This window comes from Oryctolagus cuniculus, chromosome X, assembly GCF_051225735.1.
Source record: "Oryctolagus cuniculus isolate XC-2025 breed Fujian yellow rabbit chromosome X, ASM5122573v1, whole genome shotgun sequence".
Taxonomy (NCBI): Eukaryota; Metazoa; Chordata; class Mammalia; order Lagomorpha; family Leporidae; genus Oryctolagus; species Oryctolagus cuniculus.
Window position 1 is genome coordinate 36,603,844 of NC_142888.1, and position 10,988 is coordinate 36,614,831.

Below are 10,988 nucleotides of genomic sequence, written 5' to 3' on the forward strand. Positions count from 1 at the left end.
CTGACTCCCATCTGGCTGAGCAGCAGGGTGCAATCTGAACCCTGTGGCCACTGGGAAAGTTTCCTCTTAGGTTTGCTGGCTTGATCTTGCAGGCATTTAAGGGGGGAGTTTGGTCAGGACACTGGGACCCCAAGAAGGAGGGGGCAGGGAAACAGGTGACAGGACAGGTGGGTGAGCAGGCACCTTTCAGCTCTGTACCAGGGAGTTGAGGGAGGCCTCCCTCACAAGACAGATTTGCTACCATAGAAATAAATCTGAAAACACACACACACATACACACACACACACACAAACATAATTAAAAGGCAAAGAACAGGGAAGTATTTGCAACAGACAGGACAGAAGGCGGTTCTTTCTACCCATACAGCTGTTAGCATAATTTAATGTCATTCTGACAACAAATTAGACCACAGAGAGGGTCAGAAAAGCAACAACTCCCAGGTGAGCAGCAGAGGATGTGCCGCCCCCTGCGGTGTTCCCTGGGCTTTGCAGGGAGCCCGAGAAGCCGGGGGCTTTGCCACCAGAACAGGGCCCTCTGGAAATCCATCCACAGGGAGCAAGCAGAGAGGGCAAAAGGACAGAAGAGCAAACCATGCTTTCGTCTTCCACAGGGACACTGTGGGCGACTCTGGCCTCTTGCCCCCTTCCCCTGCGTTTCCTGGGCTGCATCTCCTGAGCAATCAGTAGGGGCCTTTTCTCCCAGGGGCAGAAAGGGGAAGTGGCAAAGAGCAGCTGCACCTGCACTGCAGGAGCCCTCTGATCACACTCAGTCTCAGAAAAGCCGCCCAGTATCCGGTGCCTCTACAAACGTTCTAGGAGCTACTGGAAGTAACTACCGTGTGATGGCCCCGGCTGCCAGGACACAAGCTAAGCTCGGCCTGAGCTACTTCCTGGACTGTGGTCACCCCTGAAACACGTGCTGTCACCCCCTTCATTGCCACTTGTGCAAGTGAGGTACACAGAGGTGCACTTGGCTACCAAGAGTCATCGGAAGAGACACCAGGACTGCCCACTGCCCCCGCTCTGTCACTCTCTGGGTCACACCCTGGTTTGCAGAGAGCTTTCCTGCCCCCCCGATGCCAGCTGTGAAATTTTCACAAAGAAAATCCCTGGAAGCAATCAGGTCCTCGTTCACTTCTTCCACACAGAGCTCACTGCCCACACCCCGCCTGGCCCTGTTCTGTGGCTGGGGTGACCACAGGGCAGGGAGCAAGAAGTGAAGGAACACAGCTCCTGGCCCAAGGATGTGCGTGTGTGTGTTTAAATATTTATTAAATGAAAGGCAGAGAGAGATACTTTCCATCCTCTGTTTCACAGCCCCAGTGGCCTCAATAGCCAGGCCTAGGCCAGGCCAAAGCCAAGACCCAGGAGCTCCCCTTGTGGGTAGCAGGGGCCCCAGCACTTGGGGCATCTGCTGCTGATCTACCGGGCTCAGCAGCATGGAATTGGTCAGCAATACAGCAGTCAGGACTGCAGTGGGCAGCCATCTGGGCTGCTGGTGTCCCAGGCAACAGCTTAACCTGCCATGCCACAAACCAGGCCCCCACCGATTTTTGTAAATGAGGTGGACCTCTGAGTCCTGGCTCATGCTTTATCCGTTTCCCATCTCAGTTGCCAAGTTTGTCTCTGGTGGAGGACATGCTATCTGATTCAGTAAGAGACCCAAGGCTTACTTCCAGTGCTTGGAAATGACTTCCAGAACAAACCCCCATGCGACATACCTGAGTTTAAACAGATGTTCAAGCACCTAGGCCAAATGGAGCAGTATCTTTCCAATGCACCTTGACCCAGCAAAACCTCACGAAATAATCACACGATCTAGTTCGTAGTTACCGCTGGGAGAAAGCAGTGCAGCGAAGACTGGCTTCCTGGGTTCAGCCACATCTGGCCCCTTGCTTGACAGTGGAATGCGGGTAGCTTCAAGGAGTACTCCGGCGGTGCAGGTCCTTGAAACTCCAGATAAACTGGGAAGGCAAATGACAGGAGCCTACTGAGGGGAGAAGTGCCAGCTGCAGCGGTGCCCAGGCACCACCCTCTGAGCGGGCCCAGCAGGAAAGCAGAGGGCTTCGTCTGCAGGTGAGTTTGCATCTGGAATCCTGTGGGAGGCTGCCTCTCCTCCAGGCTGGCCTGCTCCCCCGCCCAGACCCAGTGTAACCTAAGCAGCCTCTTTTCTGGGTTGAAACTGCTCAGCTTATTTTTTTCAAGCGGGAAGGGCGGGGGAGATGAGGGGCGCAGTTCGCCGTGATCCGTTGCTGCCATCTAGCGGCGCCAGAAACAGGACGCGCACTGCACAGAGAAACCTTTTCTAAGGTTTACTTATCTGTTTGAAGGCACAGGGCCTAAGAGAGCTACATAGAGAGAGAGAGAGAGAGAGGTCCGTCTTCCATCCGCCGGTTCCCTCCCACCTGCAGTGGCCGGAGCTGCGCCGATCCGAAGCCAGGAACCAGGGCCTTTGTCCAGGTCTTTGACGTATGTGCAGGGCCCCAAGCACTGAACCATCCTCCGCTACTTCTCCGGCGCATTCGGATCGGAATCTGGATCGGAACTGTGGCAGCCAGGACGACCGGAGCCGAGGGCTTGTCGGCACCATGGAAGGTAGTTGTACCCGGTACCACCGCGACGGACCCAAAGCCGTCTTTGCTAATGCAAATCCGAGAACCTCTCCTGCCCCCCAACGCCCAGTCTCGAGTGCAAGATCACAGAAAACGCTTGAGACCCCTCTTTAAGTCCCGGAGATCCTGCCCACCAAAGAAGCCGTTAGTCCCGCCCTGGAATCCTAGCAACCGCCGCGGGAAGTCCCGGTGCCGCGGACGGACGCCGCCAGGGGGCGGGGCCTCACCACGCGCGCATGCGTGGGGGTGGCTGCGCGTGGGCGCCCGGTGCATTCTGGGCCAGGTGACCCGGGGCCCGGCGTGCGTGTCCGCCCGAGTGGGCGGTGGGTGAGGCGCGAGCAGGGCCGATGGGGCAGCTGATGTCCAGGGTGTCCTGCCGGCGGCCCCCGACATGTGGGAGGCCTACACGTTAATGGTTCAGTCTTGTCCGTGACCATTGGAGGATCGCTTCCCGCTTTTCGGTCCTCTCCTCTTTCTGTGCTGTGATACCGGGTGGTTCTCTGCGGGCGCGAAATCGTCCGACGTCTAAAGAGCGGCAAGGACTCCCGTTTCTCTTGCTGACCTAGAATGATAAGGTCGGCAGAGGCCGCAGATTCACTGTGGCCTGTCAGCCCCGCAGCGCGCTGCTTCATTACTCTGCCGCATGAGGTCTTAGCGAGGGTCCATCCTCTGCACCGGACAGTCGGGGGGAAACCCTGGGTGCGTGTCTAATCGGGAGTCACGGGTGAATGGTGCCTTTGAGTAACTGAGCCATGGGTGTTGTCTCTGGGGTCAGGGAAGGGCGAGCATGCCTGACACGTCTCCAAGTGATGGAGGCAGGCGTCCGCACCCCTGGGTGATGGCCCTGTCCTGAGTGCTTTCTACAGGACCGGCAGTCTTGTCCCCCGCGTCCTGCTGGAGACACCTGCCACCCTGCGCAGTCTGCGGCTGCTTTGTGTCTCCCTCACCCTGGTCAGTTCTGCTGACCCCTGGCTGACTCAGCCTCAGCCCAGCTGCGCTGACAGCAGCAAAGCCCCCTGGATGCGGGTCTCACCCTCATCCTCCCCCTGTGCAGGGCTTGCCCCTCTGCAGCCCAGCTGCGGGTCACCTACCCCTAAGCAATATGGCTCCCTTCAGGTGAGCACTTGGGCACCTTTTAAGAAAAAGAGACTTACTTGATTATATGAAGGCAGAAGGACAGAGAAAGAGGGACAGACAGAGGGAGTGGGCCACCTTCCAGTCACTGTTCACTTCCCAAATGGCCACAGATGCCTGGGCTGGGCCAAGCCAAATCAGGAGTCTGCAACTCCATCCGGGTCTCCATGTAGGTTGCAGGGGCCCAGCACTCAGACCCTCATCAGCTCCTTTCCAAGGTGCATGACCTGATGAGCTGCGCCAGAAGTGGGGCAGGTAGGACTCCAACCAGCCCTCACATGGGAAGCAGGTATCCCAGGCAGCAGCTTAACCCACCGTGCCACAATGCCAGCCCTGCACCCTGGTCTTGAATCAGCCACTGTCCAGATTCTCCTTCAGGGAATCGTGCCCCTGGCGTGTCCCCTGCCACACAGCAGCAGCCTCCATCAGCTCCTGAAAAGTGCCAGGGGCTTCCGAAGGTTCACGGGCAAGTGGAGGTGAATGCTAGGTTTACTATGGAGCATGCAATCCTGCAGTCACTGTGATGTTTGTTCAGTGTGCTCGGATCTTGTGCACTTTTTGAAGACCCACCATACAGTCGCGCGAAATGAACGTTCTTATTCCCAAACATGTGTTGGGTAAAATCCTACTTGGAGCCTCTGCACTTCCTTTCTTTTTCTTCTTTTTTTTTTTTTTTGGACATCAGAGTTAGTGATAAAGACAGACAGTAAGGTCTTCCTTCCGTTGCTTCACCCTCCCAAATGGTTGCCACGGCCGGCGTGCAGCGCTGATCAGAAGCCAGGAGCCAGGTGCCTCCCCCTGGTCTCCCATGCGGGCGCAGACCTCAAGGACCTGAGTCATCCTCCACTGCCCTCCCGGGGCACAGCAGAGAGCTGTACCGGAAGAGGAGCAACCAGGACAGAACCCGGGGTGCCGGCGCCACAGGCGGAGGACCAGCCCAGTGAGCCAAGGCGCCGGCCCAGCCTCTGCACTTCTCTGAAGAACCTTTCTTCGCTGAGAGTTTCCTCTGGGCTTGTCACTGCTCCGTGCACTGCTAACCCTGTGACTGCAACAGATCCCATTCCGGCCTTGTCTTTCAGGTCGACCAAAGAGTTTTTATATTATGTCCAACTCCAGAATGCTGCCAGACTACCTCACTTCCGCGCGCGTGTGTGTAAAAGGCTGGAACTGCCAAATATGCCCAAGGCGCCTCCGCGGTAGACCCAGCCGTGCACATGGAGCTTCTGTACTGTGAGGCCACAAGGCGAGGCCTGGTGCCCTGTGACAGCACATTCCCTGCAGTGCTGGGCACGAGGCTCTGTTATGGGCTGGGGAGCAGGGCGTTGTCTCACAGGCTGAAGCACTTTGCGTTCCTGAAACACATCATGAGCCCTGAGCTGCCGCAGGGCGTGCGTGAAGAGCGTGGGATTGCCCGCTCCATTTGCGGGATGCCCCAGTACAGGGTGCCCATGGGGTTTGGGACGCTGAGTATCCCACCGGTCTGACTCCTCCTTCTCCATGAACCCTCAGGGGAGGCGGCTGGAGGGGAGCAGGGGAGCTGGCAGGTGTGCACTATGACAGCCGCGGAGTGGAGAGTGTGCTGGACGCAGTGTGGGGTGCAGGAGACGGAAAGAAACGAGCCACCTTCTGCTGGTCAGGGACGGACACCCAATAAATCGGGCTTGCAGGGACAGGGCTGCGATTCTCTGTGGCCCGGGCGGCCTAAGGGCAGGTGCAGACAGCACTGGTCCCACCCCCTAGCCCACAACAGACAGAAGGAAACAGCCAAGGGCTTTTTTGGAGGAAGATGGGCACTGACCTCATTCCGCTCCGATGCGCATGCTCCGTCCCCGCCAATCCTCGCGTAGTTGGAGTCCGTAGCCAGGCTTCGTTTTCCCTTCTGTTTGGACTGCCTGCTGCTGTTGCTATGGTTCCGGAGGCGGGACTGCGGTGGGCGTCCTTGCCTGGGACGGCTTTCGGGGGTCGTTTCGGAAGGTCCCAGTGCATTGTGTTCTTGTTCTTTATTCCACAAGGCTACTCCCGGCCAGGCCTGCCCTTGGAGTATTAGGAAAAAAAAAAAAAAAAAAAAGGGCAGCGTGAATTTTCGCCTGGTTTGGGCGTCCCTCCGTTTCTCTGGCCACAAGATGGCAGTGTTGCGCCGCAGCGCGACGCTGCGCGTGCCTTCCCCCTCCTTTCGTGCTGACAAAAAACGCGCCACGTATTTTCCCGCTGGAAAGCTGGTTCGTCTTGCAGTTCCAGATTTGGGGACCTCAAATGTCACTGTTCCTGGGGTCCCACGCAGAAACTCACTCTCGGGGCACAACGCGTTTTGCTGTTTTCGGTGTGTTGGCTTTCAACTTTAGTTTGTTTCTTGAACGTGTTTCGTTAATATATAGACCGTTTGCACTTCGAGCGGACCCGGGAACTCTTTCTTCCCACCCTGTGTGTGCCTCCAGGTTCCCCTTGAACCTGGGCCCTGCTTCTCTGAAACGTGCTGTTGCTGCATCCTCGGGGTTGTGTGCGTGGGTGTAGGTGTGCGTGGGGGTTCCTGACCCATGCCCTGGCCTGCACTGTGGATTCCTTTTGTGGGCCTTCCCTTAGGGGTGTTCTCATCCATGCAGGTGCTTTTGACACATCTGAGGCCCAGGCTGTCAGGGCCGCTTGCTTCTCTCTATAAAGCTCAGTTGGACACTTTTACATTGCATCCTTTTCTCTCATCGTGGGACGCTCATGATTTCACCCATGCCTCCTCATGTACTACGTAAAATCAGTCTTTCCATGGCCTGGATCTTGACCTCAATGGTGTTACAGGGTCGGTTATCCTTTGCTGTGAGGTGTTCAGCCTTTGCCTGTGTCATGGCCGTTTCTTAGCAGCCAGTTTCTTGCATCAGCTGTCTCAGTCACAGACTCAGACACTGCGCAGATCTTTGCAGGCTCAGCATTGCTTTGTTCTCATCCAGAAAGACCTCACTGTGCTTCCACTGGTGCCATGCAGCACGGACTGCCGAGGTAGCTGTGGGAAACCTTTCTTGTTGCTCCGTGTTTGATCAGCTGCGGGTGTAGTGCTGGCTGAGTTGTCGTAGGACACCGCCCTAGATCAATCAACGTCTAGAACTGAGGCTGCGGGGTATTTGGACGAGGGTTATGATGCTGTGTGGAACCCCTGCTTCCCTGGCTGTTGTGAGCATTTGGAGAGTGAACCAGTGGTTGGAAGTGCTCCCTTGCTCTCTCCCCCCGTCTCTTCCTTTCTGTCTGTCACTCTGCCTTTCAAATAAATAAGTCTTATTTTAAAAATCAAATCAGAAAAGCAGAAAGATAATTAAATACAAAAGACACGGAAGGACTTGCAGAGTATATGACACTTGGGGGTTAATTTCTACGCATACAACTCTTAACATAATATTATTTTTCAAAATTAGAGGAGAGAGTCTGAAAATGCAAGAGATCCCAGGGGCTACAGGGGTTTGCAACCCAGTGTGGAGTTTGCTCCCTGTGCTTTGCCTGTGAAGCATTGGGGCCTTTGTAGCTAGGTTTCAACATTGGAAATCCAGCACGAATAAGCAGAGGGTGAAAAATACGTATGGGCAAAACATTCTTTCATCTTCCTGTGCAGGGCTGGGGCATGCCCGGCCCAGGAGCTCTCTAAGGCCCATGAAATCATTTGGTCTGGCCCTGCCAAGGCAAGCACAAATGGAACTGGAAATTCAATAAATCTGTACCAGGCTACTTTTCAAGTTGAATGGACCTTGGCAGAAAAAAACTGTTTGTCACCCCTGTTTTAAAGGGACAAACCCTATATCAATATGCTTTCCTCCTACACCTTTCTCTCCCCGCATTTCCCTAGAAATCCCTAGATAGAAATAGGAAATAGAAGAATATGTATTAACTGCATCAAAATGTAAAGGATACTTTTTATCACAGTCTCAAAAAACCTGCCTTAAAAAAAATAAAAGCTGGGCCCGACACTGTGGCACAGCGGGTTAAAGCTCTGGCCTGCAGTGCCGGCATCCCATATGGACGCTGGTTCGAGTCCTGGCTGCTATACTTCCTATCCTGCTCTCTGCTATGACCTGGGAAAGCAGTAGAAGATGGCCCAAGTTCTTAGGTCCCTGCACCTGCATGGGAGACCCAGAGGAAGCTCCTAGCTCCTGGCTTCAGATCAGCGCAGCTCTGGTCATTGCAGGCCATCTGGGGAGTGAACCAGTGGATGGAAGACCTCTCTCTCTCTGTCTCTACCTCTGTCTCTCTTTCAAATAAAATAAATAAACAAACAAACAAACTGGGCTGGTGCCATGGCTCACTTGGCTAATCCTCCGCCTGTGGCGCCGGCACACCGGTTCTAGTCCTGGTAGGGGCGCCGGATTCTGTCCCAGTTGCTCCTCTTCCAGTCCAGCTCTCTGCTGTGGCCCGGGAAGGCAGTGGAGGATAGCCCAAGTCCTTGGGCTCTGCACCCACATGGGAGACCAGGAGGAGGCACCTGGCTCCTGGCTTCGGATTGGCGCAGCACCGGCTGTAGCGGCGACTTGGGGGGTGAACCAACAGAAGGAAGACCTTTCTCTGTCTGTCTCTTTCTCACTTTCTAATTCTGCCTGTAAAAAAAAAAAAAATTGTACCTGCTATATACTGACATCAGTAATGTGATTTACCAGGCTGCCAGGACACAGGCTCAGCACCTGTTGAGCTACCTGCACTGCCCTCACCCCCTAGGGTGCATATTGTCACCGATCTTCATTTACACCTGTGGAAACAGGCACTCAAGATTCTCCGGGCTTCTCAGAGGAGACAACAGTATTGTCCACTGTCCCTGGTCTGTCACTCTCTGGGTCACACCCTGGTTTGCTGAAAGCTCTCCTGCTTCAAGATCCCAGCTATGATGTTTACAAAGAAAATCCCTGGAAGTGAACAAGGCCTTGTTCATTTCTTCCACAGACAGCCCCACTGACCACACCCTGCTAGGTGGTGTTCAGTGAAAAGTGTCACAACAGGAGCCCTTAGGGAGAGAAATGGCTTTTTATGATGTTGACCTTTGAGATGGGGGTTAGAGGTTGTTTCTCTCCATTCACCTCAGTTTTTAATCATACTTAACTCTTGGAGAATACATACTGCTTCCAGAAGATGAATTTTTAAACTTCAAGCCTTATTCAAATAATTTTTAGAACACAATAACTCACGCAAAATAGCTACGTTTTTAAACAGATGCTTAAGCAGTGATGCAAACAGGAAATCTCTGTACCTGCAAAATGCAGCGTTATAGCTGAAAAACCTCTCCGGAAACAATCCTCAAATATAATTAACAGTTCACCATTGTCTGAAAGGGTTATGGATAAGATTGGCTTTCTTTATTAAACGTTCTCTCTCCAAATGTTTTCGAGCAGATTCAGTTATTAGCATAAAGGATGCATATATTGGTGAAGGTCCCTAAAACGAAGGATAGCTCTGGGAAAGGAAATGTCACAATGTTTCTTTTTTTTTTTTTTTAAGATTTATTTTATTTACTTGAAAGAGTTACACAGAAAGGTCTTCCATCTGCTGGTTCACTTCCCAGATGGCCGCAACAGCTGGAGCTGCACTGATCCAAAGCCAGGAGCCAGGAGCTTCTTCTAGGTCTCCCACATGGGTGCAGGGGCCCAAGGACTTGGGCCATCTTCCACTGCTTTCCCAGGCCATAGCAGAGTGCTGGATCGGAAGTGGAGCAGCCGGGCTAGAACCGGCGTCCCTATGGGATGCCGATGCTGCGCCACAGTGGGGGGGGGGGGGGGGGGGACCTCACAATGTTTCTGATGGCAGAAAATTCTAACTACCTAGGCATTCACGGGGGAGAAATTGGGATTAGAAAAGCAAAGGTCTTTTTGCCCCTCGCTGAGTTTTTGTCAGGGACGGGAGAGAAAGCTTCTTCAGATTCCAGGCGGCGGGTTCTCAGAAGCTTCGGAAGAAAAGAAAATTCTTTTTTTTCTTAAATCGAAAGTCTACTGCATTTTTTTAAAAGCCGACGGGCGGGGGCGGATAGAGGCGAGCTGGGCAGCTTTCCGGATCAACACTGTCATCTAGCGTCCAGAGAAACTGACAGTCACCCACATCGCAGCAAAACCTACGTTAAACCCTGTTCTTCCAACTAAACCGCTAGAGATCTTGCCGGAGAAAGCCGATCCGTATAAAGGAGAAAAACAAAATTCACTGGTAATGGCCAAAGCGCTGCACCGGACCCACCCCGGCGAGGACGCCTTTCCCATCCCCGCCCTCCTAACCGCAGCAGCAGCAGCAGCAGCAGCAGCAACTGCAACACCAACAGCACAGACCTGCACCCCCGGAAGAACGTGACCCGTGGAGGAGCCAAGCTATTGGAGGATTGGCGGCTTCCGGACCTGCGCACAGGAGCCATAAGAGGTCGGCGCCAGTCTTGATCCCGAAGTGCTTCTGATTTTTCCTTTCAACTGTGTGGGCAGCTGTAGGCTAGGGGCCGCGACCGCGACCGAGGATGTGCAAGTTTCGCTCCCAGAAAACTGTTGCACTCGGTACCTGAAAGCCTAACTGAATTATTTAGTCCGTATCCGTGACTATTAGAAGATTGCTTCTTGCTTTCCAACTTGCACTGCTAACAGTGCACACTGGCTAGCAACCCTGCTCCATCCAGTGACATCCCCTGATGATTCTTGGAGAAGATGGCCCCAAGGCGACGGGAATGGTCACACGATCCCAAACTCAACCTTCCTCTGTTTGCCCTGGCGTGCTTTTTCTCCAACGCTCCTAACTGCAGCCTGGCCCTCACTTCTGCTCAGGAGCCCCAGACATCCACCTTCTCAGGAACTTTGCTCCTGCCATGTTCACTCCTTTCTTCGGAACCATCAACTGCTCCCACTGTCCTGGAGATCCCGCAAACGGAGTGGGAAATCCCACCCTCTTGCCGCGCGTCCTTCGGCAACTCGGCAACGTCTGGCCCATGCTGTGTTGTCAAGAACGCAAAGGTGCTTCAGCCTGGGAGACTGCTCGCTGCTCCCCTCCCAGTAACAGAGCTTCAGTGCCCAGCACTGCAGGAAAACCGCTGTCACAGGGCCACCAGGCCTCGCCATATGACACGTGTGCACGGCTTGCTCTACCTCATAGGCGCCTTGTGCATCTGCCCCTTCAAGCCATTCTCATTTTGCATACACACACGCACTGACAACATATTCTATTCTTTCTGACAAAGTACATGTTTAAGAGTATGTTCTTTTTCACTTGAACATAGTATGGCATATCTTCAGAAAAAGAAAAAAAAAATCCCTG

The 10,988-nt window shown here is 53.9% G+C and overlaps 1 long non-coding RNA gene across 6 annotated transcripts in view; it reads right to left on the reverse strand.

Moving 5' to 3' along the window:
- Positions 1–7,037, reverse strand: part of LOC127487853 (uncharacterized) — a 19,008-nt gene extending 11,971 nt beyond the window's left edge. For 3 of the 6 annotated variants that reach the window (XR_016228272.1, XR_011385667.2, XR_011385666.2), the window contains exon 1: positions 1,722–7,037. This is a non-coding gene — a long non-coding RNA (uncharacterized LOC127487853). The remainder of the gene's footprint in view (positions 1–1,721) is intronic. The other 3 variants (XR_016228274.1, XR_016228275.1, XR_016228273.1) reach the window with 3 other exon arrangements.
- Positions 7,038–10,988: the final 3,951 nt, after the last annotated feature.